Source organism: Eubalaena glacialis, chromosome 3, assembly GCF_028564815.1.
Source record: "Eubalaena glacialis isolate mEubGla1 chromosome 3, mEubGla1.1.hap2.+ XY, whole genome shotgun sequence".
Lineage (NCBI taxonomy): Eukaryota > Metazoa > Chordata > Mammalia > Artiodactyla > Balaenidae > Eubalaena > Eubalaena glacialis.
The window spans coordinates 86,520,633-86,541,810 of record NC_083718.1 but is presented as its reverse complement, the minus strand read 5'-3'; the positions used below and the strand labels follow the sequence as shown (position 1 = coordinate 86,541,810).

Genomic DNA, 21,178 nt, shown 5'->3' with positions numbered 1-21,178 from the left:
ACCACCAGAGCCTCCCATCAAGCCTCTTAGATAGCCTCAACCACCAGAGAGCAGAAGCAAGAAAAACTACAATCCTGCAGCCTGTGGACCAAAATCCACAGTTACAGAAAGATAGACAAGATGAAAAGGCAGAGGGCTATATACCAGATGAAGGAACAAGAAAAAACCCCAGAAAAACAACTAAATGAAGTGGAGATAGGCAACCTTCCAGAAAAAGAATTCAGAATAATGATAGTGAAGATGATCCAGGACCTTGGAATAAGAATGGAGGCAAAGATTGAGAAGATGCAAGAAATGATTAACAAAGACCTAGAAGAATTAAAGAACAAACAAACAGAGATGACCAATACAATAACTGAAATGAAAACTACACTAGAAGGAATCAATAGCAGAATAACTGAGGCAGAAGAACGGATAAGTGACCTGGAAGACAGAATGGTGGAATTCACTGCTGCGGAACAGACTAAAGAAAAAAGAATGAAAAGAAATGAAGACAGCCTAAGAGACCTCTGGGACAACATTAAGGTTGTTACGCAACAACATTTGCATTATAGGGGTCCCAGAAGGAGAAGAGAGAGAGAAAGGACCAGAGAAAATATTTGAATAGATTATAGTCGAAAACTTCCCTAACATGGGAAAGGAATTAGCCACCCAAGTCCAGGAAGCGCAGAGAGTCCCATACAGGATAAACCCAAGGAGAAACACGCCGAGACACATAGTAATTAAAGTGGCAAAAATTAAAGACAAAGAAAAATTATTGAAAGCAGCAAGGGAAAAATGACAAATAACATACAAGGGAACTCCCATAAGGTTAACAGCTGATTTCTCAGCAGAAACTCTACAAGCCAGAAGGGAGTGGCATGATATACTTAAAGTGATGAAAGGGAAGAACCTACAACCAAGATTACTCTACCCGGCAAGGATCTCATTTAGATTCAATGGAGAAATCAAAAGCTTTACAGACAAGCAAAAGCTAAGAGAATTCAGCACCACCAAACCAGCTCTACAACAAATGCTAAAGGATCTTCTCTAAGTGGGAAACACAAGAGAAGAAAAGGACCTACAAAAACAAACCCAAAACAATTAAGAAAATGGTCATAGGAACATACATATCGATAATTACCTTAAACGTGAATGGATTAAATGTTCCAACCAAAAGACACAGGCTTGCTGAATGGATACAAAAACAAGACCCATATATATGCTGTCTACAAGACACCCACTTTAGACCTAGGGACACATACAGACTGAAAGTGAGGGGATGGAAAAAGATATTCCATGCAAATGGAAATCAAAAGAAAGCTCGAGTAGCTATACTCATATCAGATAAAATAGACTTTAAAATAAAGAATGTTACAAGAGACAAGGAAGGACACTACATAATGATCAAGGGATCAATCCAAGAAGAAGATATAACAATTATAAATATATATGCACCCAACATAGGAGCACCTCAATACATAAGGCAACTGCTAACAGCTATAAAAGAGGAAATTGACAGTAACACAATAATAGTGGGGGACTTTAACACCTCACTTACACCAATGGACAGATCATCCAAAATGAAAATAAATAAGGAAACACAAGCTTTAAATGACACAATAGACCAGATAGATTTAATTGATATTTATAGGATATTCCATCCAAAAACAGCAGATTACACGTTCTTCTCAAGTGCGCACGGAACATTCTCCAGGATAGATCACATCTTGGGTCACAAATCAAGCCTCAGTAAATTTAAGAAAATTGAAATCATATCAAGCATCTTTTCTGACCACAACGCTATGAGATTAGAAATGAATTACAGGGAAAAAAATGTAAAAAACACAAACACATGGAGGCTAAACAATACGTTACTAAATAACCAAGAGATCACTGAAGAAATCAAAGAGGAAATCAAAAACTACCTAGAGACAAATGACAATGAAAACACGACAACCCAAAACCTATGGGATGCAGCAAAAGCAGTTCTAAGAGGGAAGTTTATAGCTATACAAGCCTACCTAAAGAAACAAGAAAAATCTCAAGTAAACAATCTAACCTTACACTTAAAGAAACTAGAGGAAGAAGAACAAACAAAACCCAAAGTTAGCAGAAGGAAAGAAATCATAATGATCAGAGTGGAAATAAATGAAATAGAAACAAAGAAAACAATAGCAAAGATCAATAAAACTAAAAGCTGGTTCTTTGAGAAGATAAACAAAATTGATAAGCCATTAGCCAGACTCATCAAGAAAAAGAGGGAGAGGACTCAAATCAATAAAATCAGAAATGAAAAAGGAGAAGTTACAACAGACACTGCAGAAATACAAAGCATCCTAAGAGACTACTACAAGCAACTTTATGCCAATAAAATGGACGACCTGGAAGAAATGGACAAATTCTTAGAAAGGTATAACCTTCCAAGACTGAACCAGGAAGAAACAGAAAATATGAACAGACCAATCACAAGTAATGAAATTGAAACTGTGATTAAAAATCTTCCAACAAACAAAAGTCCAGGACCAGATGGCTTCACAGGTGAATTCTATCAAGCATTTAGAGAAGAGCTAACACCTATCCTTTTCAAACTCTTCCAAAAAATTGCAGAGGAAGGAACACTCCCAAACTCATTCTATGGGGCCACCATCACCCTGATACCAAAACCAGACAAAGACACTACAAAAAAAGAAAATTACAGACCAATATCACTGATGAATATAGATGCAAAAATCCTCAACAAAATACTAGCAAACAGAATCCAACAACACATTAAAAGGATCATACACCACGATCAAGTGGGATTTATCCCAGGGATGCAAGGATTCTTCAATATACGCAAATCAATCGATGTGATACACCATATTAACAAATTGAAGAATAAAAACCATATGATCATCTCAATAGATGCAGAAAAAGCTTTTGACAAAATTCAACACCCATTTATGATAAAAACTCTCCAGAAAGTGGGCATAGAGGGAACCTACCTCAACATAATAAAGGCCATATATGACAAACCCACAGCAAACATCAGTCTCAATGGTGAAAAACTGAAAGCATTTCCTCTAAGATCAGGAACGAGACAAGGATGTCCACTCTCACCACTATTATTCAACATAGTTCTGGACGTCCTAGCCACGGCAATCAGAGAAGAAGAAGAAATAAAAGGAATACAAATTGGAAAAGAAGAAGTAAAACTGTCACTGTTTGCGGATGACATGATGCTATATATAGAGAATCCTAAAACTGCCACCAGAAAACTGCTAGAGCTAATTAATGAATATGGTAAAGTTGCAGGATACAAAATTAATGCACAGAAATCTCTTGCATTCCTATACACTAATGATGAAAAATCTGAAAGAGAAATTATGGAAACACTCCCATTTACCATTGCAACAAAAAGAATAAAATACCTAGGAATAAACCTACCTAGGGAGACAAAAGACCTGTATGCAGAAAACTATAAGACACTGATGAAAGAAATTAAAGATGATACCAACAGATGGCGAGATATACCATGTTCTTGGATTGGAAGAATCAACATTGTGAAAATGACTCTACTACCCAAAGCAATCTACAGATTCAATGCAATCCCTATCAAATTACCAATGGCATTTTTTATGGAGCTAGAACAAATCATCTTAAAATTTGTATGGAGACACAAAAGACCCCGAATAGCCAAAGCAGTCTTGAGGGAAAAAAACGGAGCTGGAGGAATCAGACTCCCTGACTTCAGACTATACTACAAAGCTACAGTAATCAAGACAACATGGTACTGGCACAAAAACAGAAACATAGATCAATGGAACAAGATAGAAAGCCCAGAGGTAAACACACGCACCTATGGTCAACTAATCTATGACAAAGGAGGCAAAGATATACAATGGAGAAAAGACAGTCTCTTCAATAAGTGGTGCTGGGAAAACTGGACAGCTACATGTAAAAGAATGAAATTAGAATACTCCCTAACACCATACACAAAAATAAACTCAAAATGGATTAGACACCTAAATGTAAGACTGGACACTATAAAACTCTTAGAGGAAAACATAGGAAGAACACTCTTTGACATAAATCACAGCAAGATCTTTTTTGATCCACCTCCTAGAGTAATGGAAATAAAAACAAAAATAAACAAATGGGACCTAATGAAACTTCAAAGCTTTTGCACAGCAAAGGAAACCATAAACAAGACGAAAAGACAACCCTCAGAATGGGAGAAAATATTTGCAAACGAATCAACGGACAAAGGATTAATCTCCAAAATACATAAACAGCTCATTCAGCTCAATATTAAAGAAACAAACACCCCAATCCAAAAATGGGCAGAAGACCTAAATAGACATTTCTCCAAAGAAGACATACAGACGGCCACGAAGCACATGAAAAGATGCTCAACATCACTAATTATTAGAGAAATGCAAATCAAAACTACAATGAGGTATCACCTCACACCAGTTAGAATGGGCATCATCAGAAAATCTACAAACAACAAATGCTGGAGAGGGTGTGGAGAAAAGGGAACCCTCTTACACTGTTGGTGGGAATGTAAATTGATACAGCCACTATGGAGAACAGTATGGAGGTTCCTTAAAAAACTAAAAATAGAATTACCATATGACCCAGCAATCCCACTACTGGGCATATACCCAGAGAAAACTGTAATTCAAAAAGACACCTGCACCCGAATGTTCATTGCAGCATTATTTACAATAGCCAGGTCATGGAAGCAACCTAAATGCCCATCAACAGACGAATGGATAAAGAAGTTGTGGTACATATATACAATGGAATATTACTCAGCCATAAAAAGGAACGAAATTGAGTCATTTGTTGAGACGTGGATGGATCTAGAGACTGTCATACAGAGTGAAGTAAGTCAGAAAGAGAAAAACAAATGTCGTATATTAACGCATGTACGTGGAACCTAGAAAAATGGTACAGATGAGCCGGTTTGCAGGGCAGAAGTTGAGACACAGATGTAGAGAACAGACATATGGACACCAAGGGGGGAAAACTGCGGTGGGGTGGGGATGGTGGTGTGCTGAATTGGGCGATTGGGATTGACATGTATACACTGATGTGTATAAAATTGATGCCTAATAAGAACCTGCAGTATAAAAAAACAAACAAACAAAACAACTAATACTAAACTTTCATTGGGTTTTTTGTATGGAAATATGTTAATATAAATGTTTCAGACATTACATGAAATTTCTAAAAATCTTATATGTTCTGGTATAATGTTATAAGTCATAATCCTAGTTATTACTTTAAAATGTATATCTCAGAAATAACTAATTTTCTTGTCAACTGCATTATTATGAACTTTCATCAAATCTTTAACTGTGGTCATTTTTAAGTCTTTTGTCATTTACAGACAGTTCTGGGTGTACTCTGATGCTTTTGCAAATATGTTCCTATAAAAGGGTTTCGTCTTCAAGAAATTCATGGAAAAGACTCTGACAAGTACAGGTTTCTGGTACCTGACTGTACTGCTGAACTGAATGAATAAGCATTTTCAGAACTCTAATGAAAAACTGATGAGCTCATAAAAGTGCTAACAAAAGATCAAGATAAAAAAAAAATTAATTACATGGGACTGAGTGAACTGATGAGGATGAGTATAATTTTTGTGACTTTCTGGTTGAATTTAAAAAAAGAAAAAATCCCACAAGAACTCAGAGGCAAAGAATATACAAATCAATTTTCACTGCAAAGTAAAGGAGCTGTTACAGTGGAGGATTACTGGACTGAATGTCAATATTATGACATAGTATGAGTGTGTTTCATGTTTGGTAATTGCAATCATTGTTGCTTTTGTTGTGGTCATCCATGTACAATGCTTAGTGTCAGTCTATTTATCTCTTGTAAAAATAAAATACAGTGTGTGTGAAAAAAAAATTTTTTTAAAAATGTAAATGGATTAAATGTTCCAACCAAAAGACATAGACTGGCTGAATGCATACAAAAACAATACCTATATATATGCTGTCTACAAGAGACCCACTTCAGACCTAGGGACACATACAGACTGAAAGTGAGGGGATGGAAAAAGATATTCCATGCAAATGGAAATCAAAAGAAAACTGGAGTAGCAATTCTCATATCAGACAAAATAGACATTAAAATAAAGACTAATACAAGAGACAAGGAAGGACACTACATAATGATCAAGGGATCAATCCAAGAAGAAGATATAACAATTGTAAATATTTATGCACCCAAAATAGGAGCACGTCAATACATAAGGCAAATGCTAACAGCCATAAAAGAGGAAATCAACAGTAACATAAATAATAGCACAGGAAATTAAAACCCCACTTTCACCAATGGACAGATCATCCAAAATGAAAATAAATAAGGAAACACAAGCTTTAAATGATACATTAAACAAGATGGACTTAATTGATATTTATAGGACATTCCATCCCAAAACAAGAGAATACACTTTCTTCTCAAGTGCTCATGGAACATTCTCCAGGATGGACCATATCTTGGGTCACAAATCTTGCCTTGGTAAATTTAAGAAAATTGAACTCTTATCAAGTATATTTTCCGACCACAATGATATGAGACTATGTATCAATTACAGGAAATAATCTGTAAAAAATACAAACACATGGAGGCTAAACAATACACTACTAAATAACCAAAGATAACTGAAGAAATCAAAGAGGAAATAAAAAATACCTAGAAACAAATGACAATGAAAAAATGAAGACCCAAAACCTATGGGATGCAGCAAAAGCAGTTCTAAGAGGGAAATTTATAGTAATACAATCCTACTTCAAGAAACAAGAAACTTCTCAAATAAACAACCTAAACTTACACCTAAAGCAATTAGACAAAGAAAACAAACAAAACAAAAACCCCAAAGTTAGCAGAAGGAAAGAAATCATAAAGATCAGTTCAGAAATAAATGAAAAAGAAATGAAGGAAACAATAGCAAATATCAATAAAACTAAAACCTGGTTCTTTGAGAAGATAAACAAAATTGATAAACCATTAGCCAGATTCATCATGAAAAAAAGGGAGAAGACTCAAATCAACAGAATTAGAAATGAAAAAGGAGAAGTAACACCTGACTGCAGAAATACAAAAGATCATGAGAGATTACTACAAGCAACTATATGCCAATAAAATGGACAACCTGGAAGAAATGGACAAATTCTTCGAAAAGCACAACCTTCCGAGACTGAACCGGGAAGAAATAGAAAATATAAACAGAGATATCACAAGCACTGAAATTGCTTTTGAAAGCAATTGAAATTGGGATTTTAAATCTTCTAAAAAACAAAAGCCAAGGACCAGATGGCTTCACAGGCGAAGTCTATCAAACATTTAGAGAAGAGCTAACACCTATCCTTCTCAAACTCTTCCAAAATATAGCAGAGGGAGGAACACTCCCAAACTCATTCTACGAGGCCACCATCACCCTGATACCAAATCCAGACAAAGATGTCACAAAGAAAGAAAACTACAGGCCAATATCACTGATGAACATAGATGCAAAAATTCTCAAAAAAATACTAGCAAACAGAATCCAACAGCACACCATACACCATGATCAAGTGGGGTTTATCCCACAAATGCAAGGATTCTTCAATATATGCAAATCAATCAATGTGATAAACCATACTAACAAATTGAAGGAGAAAAACCATATGATCATCTCAATAGATGCAGAAAAAGCTTTCAACAAAGTTGAACACCCATTTATGATAAAAACCTTCCAGAAAGTAAGCATAGAGGGAAATTACCTCAACATAATAAAGGCCATATATGACAAACCCACAGCCAACATCATTCTCAATGGTGAAAAACTGAAACCATTTCCACTAAGATCAGGAACAAGACAAGGTTGCCCACTCTCACCACTATTATTCAGCATAGTTTTGGAAGTTTTAGCCCCAGCAATCAGAGAAGAAAAAGAAATAAAAGGAATCCAAATCAGAAAAGAAGAAATAAAATTGTCATTGTTTGCAGATGACATGATACTATACATAGAGGATCCTAAAGATGCCACCGGAAAACTACTAGAGCTAATCAATGAATTTGGTAAAGTAGCAGGATACAAAATTAACGCACAGAAATCTCTTGCATTCCTATATACTAATGATGAAAAATCTGAAAGAGAAATTAGGGAAACATTCCCATTTACCATCGCAACAAAAAGAATAAAATATCTAGGAATAAACCCACCTAAGGAGACAAAAGACCTGTATGCAGGAAACTATAAGACACTGATGAAAGAAATTAAAGACAATACAAACAGATGGAGAGGTATACCATGTTCTTGGATTGGAAGAATCAACATTGTGAAAATGACTATATTACCCAAAGCAATCTACAGATTCAATGCAATCCCTATCAAACTACCAATGGCATTTTTCCCAGAACTAGAACAAAAAACTTCACAATTTGTATGGAAACACGAAAGACCCCAAATAGCCAAAGCAATCTTGAGAAAGAAAAACGGAGCTGGAGGAATCAGGCTCCCTGACTTCAAACTATACTACAAAGCTACAGTAATCAAGACAGTATGGTACTGGCACAAAAAACAGATATATAGATCAATGGAACAGGATAGAAAGCCCAGAGATAACCCACGCATATATGGTCACCTTATTTTTGATAAAGGAGGCAAGAATATACAATGGAGAAAAAACAGCCTCTTCAATAAGTTGTGCTGGGAAAACTGGACAGCTACATGTAAAAGAATGAAGTTAGAAAACTCCCTTACACCATACACAAAAATAAACTCAAAATGGATTAAAGACCTAAATGTAAGGCCAGACACTATAAAACTCTTAGAGGAAAACATAGGCAGAACACTCCATGACATAAATAACAGTAAGATCATTTTTGACCCACCTCCTAGAGAAATGGAAATAAAAACAAAAATAAACAAATGGGACCTAATGAAACTTAAAAGCTTTTGCACAGCAAAGGAAACCATAAACAAGACAAAAAGACAACCCTCAGCATGGGAGAAAATATTTGCAAACGAAGCAACTGACAAAGGATTAATCTCAAAAATTTACAAGCCACTCATGCAGCTCAATATCAAAAAAACAAACAACCCAATCCAGAAATGGGCAGAAGACCTAAATAGTCATTTCTCCAAAGAAGATATACAGATTGCCAGCAAACACATGAAAGAATGCTCAACATCATTAATCATTAGAGAAATGCAAATCAAAACTACAATGAGGTATCACCTCACACTGGTCAGAATGGCCATCATCAAAAAATCTACAAATAATAAATGCTGGAGATGGTGTGGAGAAAAGGGAACCCTCTTGCACTGTTGGTGGGAATGTAAATTGATACAGCCACTATGGAGAACAGTATGGAGGTTCCTTAAAAATCTAAAAATAGAACTACCATATGACCCAGCAATCCCACTACTGGGCATATACTCTGAGAAAACCATAATTCAAAAAGAGTCATATACCAAAATGTTCATTGCAGCTCTATTTACAATAGCCAGGATATGGAAGCAACCTAAGTGTCCATCAACAGATGAACGGATAAGGAAGATGTGGTACATACATAGAATGGAATATTACTCAGCCATGAAGAAACAAAATTGAGTTATTTGTAGTGAGGTGGATGGACCTAGAGTCTGTCATACAGAGTGAGGTAAGTAGAAAGAGAAAAACAAATACCGTATGCTAACACATATATGTGGAATCTAAAAAAAAAATGTTTTGAAGAACCTATGGGCAGGACAGGAATAAAGACATAGATGTAGAGAATGAACTTGAGGATATGGGGAGGGGGAAGGGGAAGCTGGGACGAAGGGAGAGAGTGGCATGGACATATATACACTACCAAATGTAAAATAGATAGCTAGAGGGAAGCAGCCGCATAGCACAGGGAGATGAGCTTGGTGCTTTGTGTCCTCCTAAAGGTGTGGGATAGGGAGGGTGGGAGGGAGAGGCAAGAGGGAGGAGATATGGGGATATATGTATATGCATAGCTCATTCACTTTGTTACACAGCAGAAACTAACACACCATTGTAAAGCAATTATACTCCAATAAAGATGTTAAAAAAATAATAATAAAATCTGTTTCGTTTTGTGTAAAAAAAGCCTCACTGCTGTTTGAAATATTTCAACCAAAAAAAGATAAAAGAAAAAATCCCTATATGACTACACCATTTCCTTCGTCGAAGCTACACACAAATTTCATTTAGAGCTTGAACTTGATCTTTAGGTTTTTCTCGTAAATGGTGAGACGTGGTTTAAGTCCAGAGCGCTTCAGCCTAGTGAACTGTTGGGTTGACCTCCGTTCTCCTGACTTTACTCCGTTTGGTGACTAAAGAGTTGTTCTGGTAACAGATACAACGCAAAAGAAATAGGAACACTGCCGTGACTCGGATTCGAACCGAGGTTGCTGCGGCCACAACGCAGAGTACTAACCACTATACGATCACGGCGCGCCACCGAGCCGGCGGCGAAGCCAGTTTTTGCGCTACTACTTTTAATATAAATCCATTCCAATTATTTAGCTGTTCTGTTGTTGAAAACTGCAAGTATTCGTGAGTTTCCCTCACGTCTTCCCTCCGGTATTCCCTTCGCATTCTGATGCATTTCTCATCTCCCCTGCGTCCAGCCCCTGCCTCAGATCAGGTCTCCTGGGAAGTATCTTTGCTTTGTCCTTGCCTCCCTTGCTTCATTCCCTCCTCCTTACATTTCCTCTTTTGACCAACCCTCCCCACCGCTTCCTTCCGGCTCCCGGCCCACCTACCGTGGCTGAGCTGAGGGAGGGCAGCGCCAGTGGCTCAGACTGTCGGGTGAAGGCGGAGCAAAGAACCGAAAGAACCATTATGAGCCCATCGGGCATTCAGCTTCCCTTGGGTCCCACTCGGCTCAAGCCCGGGGTGTCGCGGCCCCGGGTGACTCCGGGGCGCTGGCATCTGCGGCGGGTGTGGAGCAAGGCGCGGCGGGGACGCTTGCCTGCCTTTCTGCCTTCGGAATCGCCCGACGCACGGCTTTCCCACGAGTTTCTCCGGTTTTCCGAGGCTTTGGAATCTGTACAACTTTCCTGCGAAAGGCGGGTGGCTCCGCCTAAAGTGGAAGGCGTGCTTGCTCTCTGTGGGATGAGGTGGGGAAGGAGGGAGAGGGGAGGTATTCTTCAGGTGTCTCTGTGGCGCAATCGGTGAGCGCGTTCGGCTGTTAACCGAAAGGTTGGTGGTTCGAGCCCACCCAGGGACGCCTCCTTTGGCATTTTTAGGATGTAATTAAAGGGTTTGCAGTTATTTCTGTCTTGCACATCCTTTCACATAAACTTGAAGCTAGGCCTCTATTACCCTCCTTTTCACCTATGCCTTGTCCATAACAAGAGAACCTAAGCCGAGATCATCGCTGATCCTCACAGAAGAGCTCTGAAGGAAACAGGTAGGTCACTTCGTCATCTCATCGTTACCCTCTGGGTTCCTTTTAACAGTGAAGTTTCGTCCCTTGTTTGTACTAGTATTTACTGAGTCCTTTACATATAACTTTGAAATTAATTTGCTTATATGCTTTTATTATTACGAACAATACTGCAGTCATCATTCTTGTACACATGCCTATGGTTAGAGTGCCTGAAGCACAATTGTTTTATAAGATATACACGGCTTTGTAAATGGTTCCATTCTCTCACTTTTGTTGGCTTATTAGCTATAACTCTTTATTTTGTTATTTCAGCGACTGCTTTAGGCTTTAGAGCAGACATCTGTAACTTACCACAGCCTGCCTTCAAGTGATGTGTTCACTTTTCTCCCCTGCTTGCCTTTATGCTATCGTTGTCATGCATTTTACTTTGAGTATGTTATAAACCCCACAACCCAAGGTTATTACTTTTCTTTAAACTGTCCCATGTTTTTAAAGAGATTTAAATAATAAGGGGGAAAAGGTTATATATTTTTCATGCAGATACCATTTCTGTTGTCCTTCATCCCTTTGTGCATATGGAGATTTCCCTCTGATGTGAGTTTCTTTCTTCCTGGAGGACTACTTTAACCTTTCTTGTGGTTTGGGTTGCTGGTGATGAAGTCTTTCAGCAATTGTATGTCTGTAAATATCGTTACTCACCTTTATTGTTGAAAGACTTTTTTGAGGATAGGAGCCATAGAATTCCACGTTGACTTTTTTTCTCTAAGTTCTTTAAAGATGTTGCTCCACTGTCTTTTTCACTGGCTGCAGTGCTTCTGATGAGAAATCTGACATCATATTTATTTTCTGTATGTAGCCTGTGTTATCCCTCTGGCTGCTTTTGAGCTCTTTTTCCCAATTGATTTGAGCAATTTAATTATTATGTGACTAGGTGTGGTCTTCTTCATATTTATTGTGCTTGAGGATCATTTGACTCCTTGGATCAGTGGTTTATAATCTTAATTGTGGCTGGAAAATTTTCTGTCATTGTTTCTAAAAAATGAGTCTGATACAAAGCATATCTGATACATGGTAGCAGTAGGTCCTGAGGAGGATCAGCAGACCCATGTAAGGCAACTACTCAGACGTTATAGGGAGACCTTTGAGCTTCTTCAGGTAAGTGGAGGTAACCTACTTCATGTAACCTCCTCAAACAAGGGAGGAAGGGCTGCTTCTCAGGTAACCTGAGGCTCGGGGCAATTTAGGGTTTCAAGAGCCCCACCTTCATCAGAATCTATCCATAAGACCCCATCCCAATGATACCAGTTCTTCTTAATAAATTCCCTGACTTTAACATAAGAGATTCTGTGATGTTGAAAATTCAATTTAGGTTTAGTTTGCAGAGCTCGGGCCTACAGTTATACTACTAGACAAGGTTTTAAGGTTGTTTTGTTTTGTTTTGTTTTAAATATGGTTATAGAATCTTTCAGGTCCCTAACCTAAATCTTGAGCTAGGAACTTAGAACCTTGAGCTCATCATTTTGTTTCCCCAATTCCTCCAGTTTACATGTAAGTAACCAACCCATTATACTCATATCTTCACTAAAATGTTCTATGGCAGCAACTATTTGACCACTCTAATCCTTACTTTCTATGGGAATCTAAATACAGGTGTCTGCAGATGATGATTTGGGAAAATGTTTTGCTACTGCATGCCATGAACCGAAAGTGTTCTCTGACATCAGGGTCATTAATAATTTCACATCTAATCAGGTCCAAGATCCAATTCCAGATAATATGGAACCACTCCATTTATTATCACTCAATTCTAACCAAGGGTGTCGCCTCAACAATGCTAAACATAGAACAATGGCACCACACAAAGACGACTAGGAACTTCAGCATACTGGATTTCTGCTACCATGCCACTTTCTTGTGCCCATGCACACAAACTCAAACACACATCTTACTCCCTCCTCCCAAATATTAAATCAGGCATTTGTACTACCTAGGTTTTCAACAAAACAAGGCAAGGTTTGAACCACATTGGAGGCCTTTTCTGTCCCACTTGCCTCACCATCCTTCTACTTCCTCTCATTAGATTTTCATTTATTCCTGCCCTCCTGCAGCATGTCCTTCTTCAAGCCCCTGGCCCTCTCTCTCAGGAACAGGAGGTAAATGGAGAATTATGATATTGTTGTCATTACTACAGGCTTGCTCCCTGGATAGACATCAACTCAAAGAAGAGCATTTGTCCATCCCAGGGTATTTTGTAGAAAAAAAGCTTAGAAAACTAACACTTGAATATCTGCTTTTCCTACAAAGAGAAATTTGAAGTGACACTGCTGGCAGCTGTGAAGTTAGCTCTGGGTATTAAGCTAAAATGGAAGCCTTTGCATTCACCATGGGGCTGAGGAGAAATGGCAGTCAAAACTGGTTGGAAGGAGGCTTCTGAATCCATAAGACATATCACTTCCACCAAAGAGAAGTAATGTTTCCACTTCTCAGTTTGTAGATGGAATTTACAGGAGCTTTCATTCTGAGGGAGGTAAGGAACAAGTTATGGGAGGGCAGTTGACTGTCAGTCTAGCCTTGAAATCATTTAACTAACAGGTGTTCTCATGAGCCCCAAAATGTGTTCCATGACATGACTTCCTCAGTCATGTCTCCAATGTCTGAAGCCTCCCCAGGCTCCCAAAGCTAGAGAAGTTTGGAAGAGGAGAGAATGAAAGAGACACAAGCCTAGGTTCTTGTAAGCACATTCTAGAGTATGGTACAAAGACTTCAGGGTCACCAGTCTCTTGGGCTATCAACTAAGTGGGTTTGGTGGCATAAACCTACTTGGAATCAAAGCTTCCTTTTGAATCTTTTCAGGTAGATTCCCTACACGGTTGAGTTTTGCTGTCATTTCAGCAGTGATCTCATCCTCTTTGCCCTTATCATTTAAATCAGATAACAAAAAGCCCTAATTAGTAGAGTGTTGGTGGACATAATAGAAAGATTTTCATCTAAGCTCTGGAAATTAAAGGTAAAATTTGCCCTCAAAGTAGTTTTCTTATGTTGCCAGAATTTGGTTCTTTGTAACTGTGTATCCTTGGAAGGCAGGCTTGGTGTGCTCCAAACTTGTTTCCAGCTCTTGCTTAGCTCAGTGAGCTTAGATCTATCTCTAGAGTTCCTTTGGAGTCCAAGGACGCAAGATGTCTCTTATATTTCTTGTATTTCAAACATGACCTTTCTGAAAAGAGTACATTGTCTTTAAAAAAAAAAAAAAAAGGTGATTCTACCCAGTTTTTGAATGAACATTTTTCGCATTGAGGCAACCTCTCCACTGTAGTGTCCCCACTCCTTCCTGAATTCAGTGCTGCCTGCTGTGTCCAAATTTAGGGCATGTGATGTCCAAAATTCAACTGCATTCTATACCAGGAGCAATATCTCCATGAGAGCTCAGCACTCCATAGGCTCCTGCTTTGGGGCTGTATTGCCTTTCCCTGGAAGAAAGGGCCCAGGATTTTCACATCCTGGATTCAGAATCCCACATCTCAGTCAGGACTCCTGATTTGAGAACAGAACACCAACTGAAAGTTTTCACCGCTTGGACCTTGGAGCTCCTGGAAGCTGCAGGAGCTAGGGGACGTGCACAGATCAGAGGCATGAGACAGCTCCTTGCAAGCCAAGAACTGTGGGACTCCTCCCCTCCTCCACCTTTTCCTTCCTCTTCATTACATTCCTCTGCCAGGTCATTCCTCTCAAATTCCAGGGCCTCTTTCTTGCCTTTCCCTCAGAAATAGGAGATCTCTCTGGCTCTTGTCACGTTGTTCTATTTGATCAAATTTCAACTCTAATACTTTAACCAGGCCTTCATGTTTTAAACAGTTCCCTAGCCAAGGCTGAAGGTCTCAGGGCATTTGGCTGCTTTAAAATGGTGAATATCTGTTCCAAGTCAGCCCTTGATTACATGTTTGAATTGGACAGAAGACCAGCCATGAAGCCAAGTGTCAACTATTCACATCACTGGGCCGCCACCTAGTGCAGGGCCAAGGTCCAGGAAACACAGACTACCATGTTGACTCTACTTTCTCTTCTTTCAACTTTAGATTCTTTGTTTTGATGTAGATAATAATGTTTTCTAAGGGAGCAATTGCGTTTCTATCTTCCCAATAACTGTGTCATCTAGTTCCCTGTCTTTTATTTACTTTCATATGTGTGTATTTGTTTATTTATGCTGACCTATAGGTCATCAAGTGAGATATTTTACTCAGGATTAAGGAAAGCATAAAAGACAGAGAAGCTTCCTTAAGACAACTAAAGTTTGTTCCCTTGGTTGGTTCTTCTTACAGGAAAGTATCTCAGATGGAAAGCAGGCAGAAACTGCTTTTGTGAAAGACTTTCATGTATCCTTTTTCTCAAGGGGGTCTATGGAAGGACAAGGAAAAAAAATCAAGCGTGTTCTTGGATTCCTCTGGGATCCTGGATATAGAAGCTTGGTTACTACCCCATATTGGGGAGAGGCACAGTTGAATATGAACCACAAATCAGGATACCTCAGACTGGAGCCAGGACCATTTAAGACCAAGCACCATTGTTACCTGGGTTGTTAAAGCATGGATTCAGTAATTAAATGTTAAATAATCTAAATATATGAAAGTCACTTAACAGTTCCAGGGTGATTTAGAGTAGAACAATGTTGTGTACTGCCAGAAACTTGTCTTACTAATCTCCAGATTCTCAAAAAGACATTCCCAAAATATTTAAATAAAATTTAATGAGGTTATCTTATTTTTTAAAAAACAGACTAAGCACCATTATTACAAGGCAGCCACCTACCTGACAGCAGTGATACAGACAATTCTGGAAAGCTCTTGAGAATTATCCCCTACTTTTGATAATTTTCCACCTGCTCCCCTCATCCTCCCACCACAGAAAGATTCTTCACCTTTTTGTCGAGTCAGAACCCTTTACAGTGTTGGTAGGAATGTAAAATGGTGCAGCCACTATGGAAAACAGTATGGAAATTGTGCAAAAAAGTAAGAATAAGACTGCCATATGATCCAGCTATTCCACTTCTAGGTATTTATCCAGAAAATACAAAACCAGTCATTGGAATAGATATATACACCCATACATACATCAAAGCATAATTTACAATACCCAAGATATGGAAACAACCCAAGTGTCCATCAACAGGTGAATGGATAAAGAAGATGTGGCATACATACACAATGCAGTACTATTCAGCCTTAAAAAAAAAATCTTGCCATTTGCTACAACATGGATGGACTTCAGGGTATTATGCTAAATGAAATAAGTCAGGTAAATAAAGACAAATACCGTGTGATTTTACCCATATATGGAACTAAAATAAAAATTTAAATGAATGAACAAACCATACAAAAAGAAACACATAGGTACAGAGAACAGAGTAATGGTTACCAGAGGGGAAGGAGGAGGAGAGAGGGGAAGTGAGTAAAGTAAATTGTTATAAACAAACAAACAAAAATCCTTGCAGGACAGAGAGCCAGGCAAGAAGCAAGGGGGCAGCTGCACTTCCCTGAAGGGTCTCTCCCAAGGTAGGTGGTTCCACTGGGCAGTTGGACTCAAGACCCCACAGCCCACCAAAGCAACCAAGCAGAGTCCACAGGGCAGCAGGTCCTGGGGGGAATACCAGCATAGTCATGTTCCTCCTACAAGCTCAAGGCGTGCCTGGCCTGCACTGTCAGGAAGAGCGGAATAAATTTCCACCTGAAGCTTCTTATAGCCCGCAGATAACAGGGCAAGAGGGGCCTCCTCGCCAGGACAAAATCTTACCCTGGCCTTAGAGCACAGATACCACAGAAGCTGGTTTTGAGGGACATGCCAATGAAGGGAGAAACAGCAGCCCAGTGATCTTGAGTTGAGATTTCTGCAAGTTACTCTCAAACGGTGTAGCAAATTAGGTACATGGAGAGAGACTGAGACAGCAAATGCGGGAAAATGTGCGTTTTGGTGAAGAATATATGCTGTTACTATTCTTGCAAATTTTCGTAGGTGTCAAAGTTTTGTTTTTTTGGTTTTTGGTTTTTGGTTTTTTAAAGGAGTAATTCGTACTCAGGTCCCAAGTTCTCTAGATGGACACTGAAAGTGAGACTGTAGGTATCTGAAATGAAGGAAGGCATGGAGGCCAGGGGCTGCCCAGGCTGCTCATCACACCTCCCCTCTCCCAGCCTGGGAGAAGCCTTGGACCTGGGGCCCGACCTCACTGGCTTATGGATTCAGTGCAGAGATCTACTGCATCTGCACCTTGGGGCACATAACACTTGTGAGGAGGAAGTGAAGATTGCTGGGTGCGGAGATGCCACAAAGGGGAAGAAGGGAGAAAAACAACAAAACTTAAACTTCCCTGACCGGGAATCGAACCCGGGCCGCGGCGGTGAAAGCGCCGAATCCTAGCCACTAGACCACCAGGGACCTGCGAACAAACTCTTTGTAAGTGATGGTAGGAAGCCTACAATGAGTGTGTGCTACCTCCCGCCCTCCTGTTCTGAGTGCCGCACCTCCCTCCAAGGAACTGTACCCGAAGAACGTTCCCTCCTTGCTTTCTCCAAAAGAGGAGCCCCACACGAAAGGCAAGCGCTCTGCGGAACAGTGGACGCGCCCGCGAGGCCCGCCGGGGCCGCAAGTCCCGAGCGAGTTGCCCCGTCTGGGCCGCACCTCAGAACTGCCCTGGAGCCGCGCCTTTGCCAGGCGACCGCGTGTGGAGAGCAGGCCGCCGGGGCAGGGGCTGTAGAGACAGGAGGGGAGGCGCGCGGGGTAAGACCCCGGGATCCCCAACACCATAAAAGACTCCCGGCGGATGCAGGATGGAGGACGGCTGGACGGAAAACGCTTTCAAACAAGGCTGCGCGCCCAGACCTGGATTCCGGGTCGTCCCCTCACTACCTGCGGCGCCTGCCGTTCTCCCGCCTTAGATGACGCCAACTCCAGGTCCTAAGGCTCCGACCAAGAGTTGTCTCTGACGCAGCGTTTTCCTCAGACCCCACATGCAATTAGTTAGGACTTCGTGTTTGCTTCTCGGTCCAGGTGGACTTTGGCCTACACAGTCCCTCCTTTTCGCGACTCTGGACTTGGGCAAACGACTCTCCTGATAAAGGCGGGGAAATCAGTGTAACGCTCGGCTCCCTCACCCTGAACCTCGGATGGGGGCGTTGGGCGACCCTTGCGCTTTTTCCTGGGCTGCGTCCCTCTTCCGGGCCCGTCCTCGAGGCCAGGGGCGGGGCCGGGTGCCCTCAGCGCGCTCCTGTCGCCGGCTCTGGAGCCCCGCGCCTTCCCTTGCGGCTGCAGGGAGGCTCCAGGGGCCGCCTGATCGGGTTTGCGGGCCCCAGCGGCGCGGGTGTGTGTTTGTGGTCCCTCGGGGGCCCGCTGTCCCTCCGCCCCTGTCGGGGAAAGGACGACCGCCCTCTCGTCCTGTCCACGTGGGACAGCAGCGCGCCGGACGCGACCGAAAGACGGCGAATCCGTTCCTCTGGCTGCGCGTGGGAGGTGAAAACTGGAACCTGGAGGGGAGGGAAAAGGGGGAAAATCTCATGAAATGTCCTGATCTAAAGCTATTTTCAAGTCCGCCTCTTTGGGGACTCAGCCCTCCAGCGCTCGCGAGGATGCTGCAGTCCGGTCGCACCCTCGACGGCACTTGGAGTCGACGCGGAACAAGGCAGAGCCCCGAGGCTTGGGGGTCAGTGCGCACGCTGCCCGCGCCTTCCTCGGGGTCGGAGCACTTGAACCTCACGTGTGAAGGAAACGCGGTGACCGCCACACTAAGAAAGAAGAAAAGCAACCGCTGGAGAAAATGGCACATGCTTCCCCAAACTTGTAAAGCTTTACTTTTAAAGGAAACCAGACAGGGAGACACAGACAGACAACACTGCATTAAAGTCTTTCAGCAAAAAGAAAGTCGTCTGCCTACTGGCCGTGTGCTGTGAGGCGAACACGAAACCCCCTCCAGACACCGGCTTTCTGGGAAAACCGCCTTTACCTCTTTGTCTTCCTAGGTTAAAATTCGCTCTCCATGACCTGTTGAACTGGAAAATTGTAAAAGGCAAATAAAAGACGTTTCAGACATTGTAAAAGGTAAAACAAAACTGTTCCTCAAGAAGAATGTCAAGTACGATGAGGGAGGAATGAACAACCGTGAGATCGGCGTGGACCGCGCCTGCGTCCTCCGCGGCTTTCTGCTGGGCCTGGTCTTCAAACGAAGTCAATACAGGCCGGGAAGCGCGGCTCGGCCTGCCTTGATGTTCGATGTTTTTCCAACAGCCAAATGACCTAAGACGTCAGCCTTTGCTAAGGTTCCTGCTAAACGTGAAAGTGTGATTAAAGTACTGGACTTAAACTAGACGACTAGAATAAGCCACAGCGGCAGGAACCTGAGGAAGCCCCTTTGCCGGGAGACGCCGGAGAAGGGCTGCTACGAAAGGGCTTGCGAGGAAGGAGCGCGCAGGCCAGGCGCAACAGAGCAGAGGGAAAGGAGGGGAGGAAGGGGAGAGAGGGGAGGGAGGGAGGGGAGGGGAGGGGAGGGAGGGAGGGGAGGGAGGGAGGGAAGGGCGGGTCCTATGGTTCCTGGGTGGATTCGAAGCATCGATCATTTCCGAGAGCCCAGAGCACCGACCGCCTGCGCCGTGAAAAGGGCCACCGAGGCGCGGGTCCGCAGCCTTGGAGGGGCGGTGTCCACGCTGTTGGGGTGCGAGGTCGCATGGGGCTCAGGCTCACCTAACCCCCGGCTCCTGCTGCTTCCGGGAGCTGGAGATTCAGCGGGGGCGACCCCTGCACTCGGTTCATAGCTGTGTGTTGGATGCGGGACCGGGAAGTCAAGCTGTGGGGGCCCCAGGGAGCTCGCTTCGGGGGAGGCGAGGAACCCTAAGCCAGGGTCTCTCGGGAGCTGCAGCCTCCTTACCTGAGGGCTCGCCTGTGCCCCCAGGGTCCTTTCCTTTCGAAAATATTTGTGGCCAGTCGTGGCAAGACATACAGTTCTTGGATGTGTCATTAGGGACCAAAGAAGGAGCCGTTTCCGTAGTGTAGTGGTTATCACGTTCGCCTAACACGCGAAAAGTCCCTGGTTCGAAACCAGGCGGAAACAAATGGGTTCTTTTCTGAAACTAACATTCACGTTTAAAAACCAAAAACCGGGGCGAGTGGGATGGATTGAGGTAGCGTATGCAGCTGTATTTTTATCCCTCCGAAATACAGGAGGAGTTCCCTTATTGCCTGAAAGCCTACTCAGCACTAGGAACCATCCCTCCTTTGTCTGCTCTGTGTCACTTTGAAGACAAGGCCACAGACAGACCAAGAAGGGCACAGGACAAAGCCAAGTTAAGGTTATCTTTACATCTGGGAATCGCCTCCTTTTCTGCTCTGCCATTCTCAAAAATCTAACCTTACTCTTACAGTTTTCAACTGGAGAAGCCAAATTATGGAGGTTTGTTATGTCTGGTTGCCTGGTAGCTACAATTTGGCGTTTTACTGCTGCGGCCCGGATTCGATTCCAGGTCAGGAAAGCTCTAAATTGTGCTAAATCTTCCTCTTCCCGAACAGAGGGAGTTTGCCAGAAGGGCGATGCAAGACCCTCCTCAGGGTTCCTATTGCCAGGCACCCTTCATGTGGGGGAGGGGAAATGTGATGAACCACCAGGGCTTCTGCCCTCCACTCTTTTCTTCCTTTATTTCAGAAACCTAGTGTCTCACATATGGAGTTTTCATCCAAAGAGCACCTGGGACTTAACTTCGAAAAATTCATTAAGAAAACAAAAACATAAAACCTTTTAAATATACAAAAATTTTGAAATACTAACATTGTCTATTCTGTA

At 41.9% G+C, this 21,178-nt stretch overlaps 3 non-coding genes across 3 annotated transcripts; 2 read left to right on the top strand and 1 right to left on the bottom strand.

Moving 5' to 3' along the window:
* Positions 1-10,355: 10,355 nt before the first annotated feature.
* Positions 10,356-10,427, bottom strand: TRNAH-GUG (transfer RNA histidin (anticodon GUG)). The gene has a single exon. It is a non-coding gene; the product is annotated as a tRNA-His (tRNA).
* A 704-nt stretch (positions 10,428-11,131) lies between these two features.
* On the top strand, positions 11,132-11,205 carry TRNAN-GUU (transfer RNA asparagine (anticodon GUU)). The gene has a single exon. It is a non-coding gene; the product is annotated as a tRNA-Asn (tRNA).
* Positions 11,206-20,379: 9,174 nt separating this feature from the next.
* On the top strand, positions 20,380-20,452 carry TRNAV-AAC (transfer RNA valine (anticodon AAC)). Its single transcript has one exon. It is a non-coding gene; the product is annotated as a tRNA-Val (tRNA).
* The last annotated feature ends 726 nt before the right edge of the window (positions 20,453-21,178 follow it).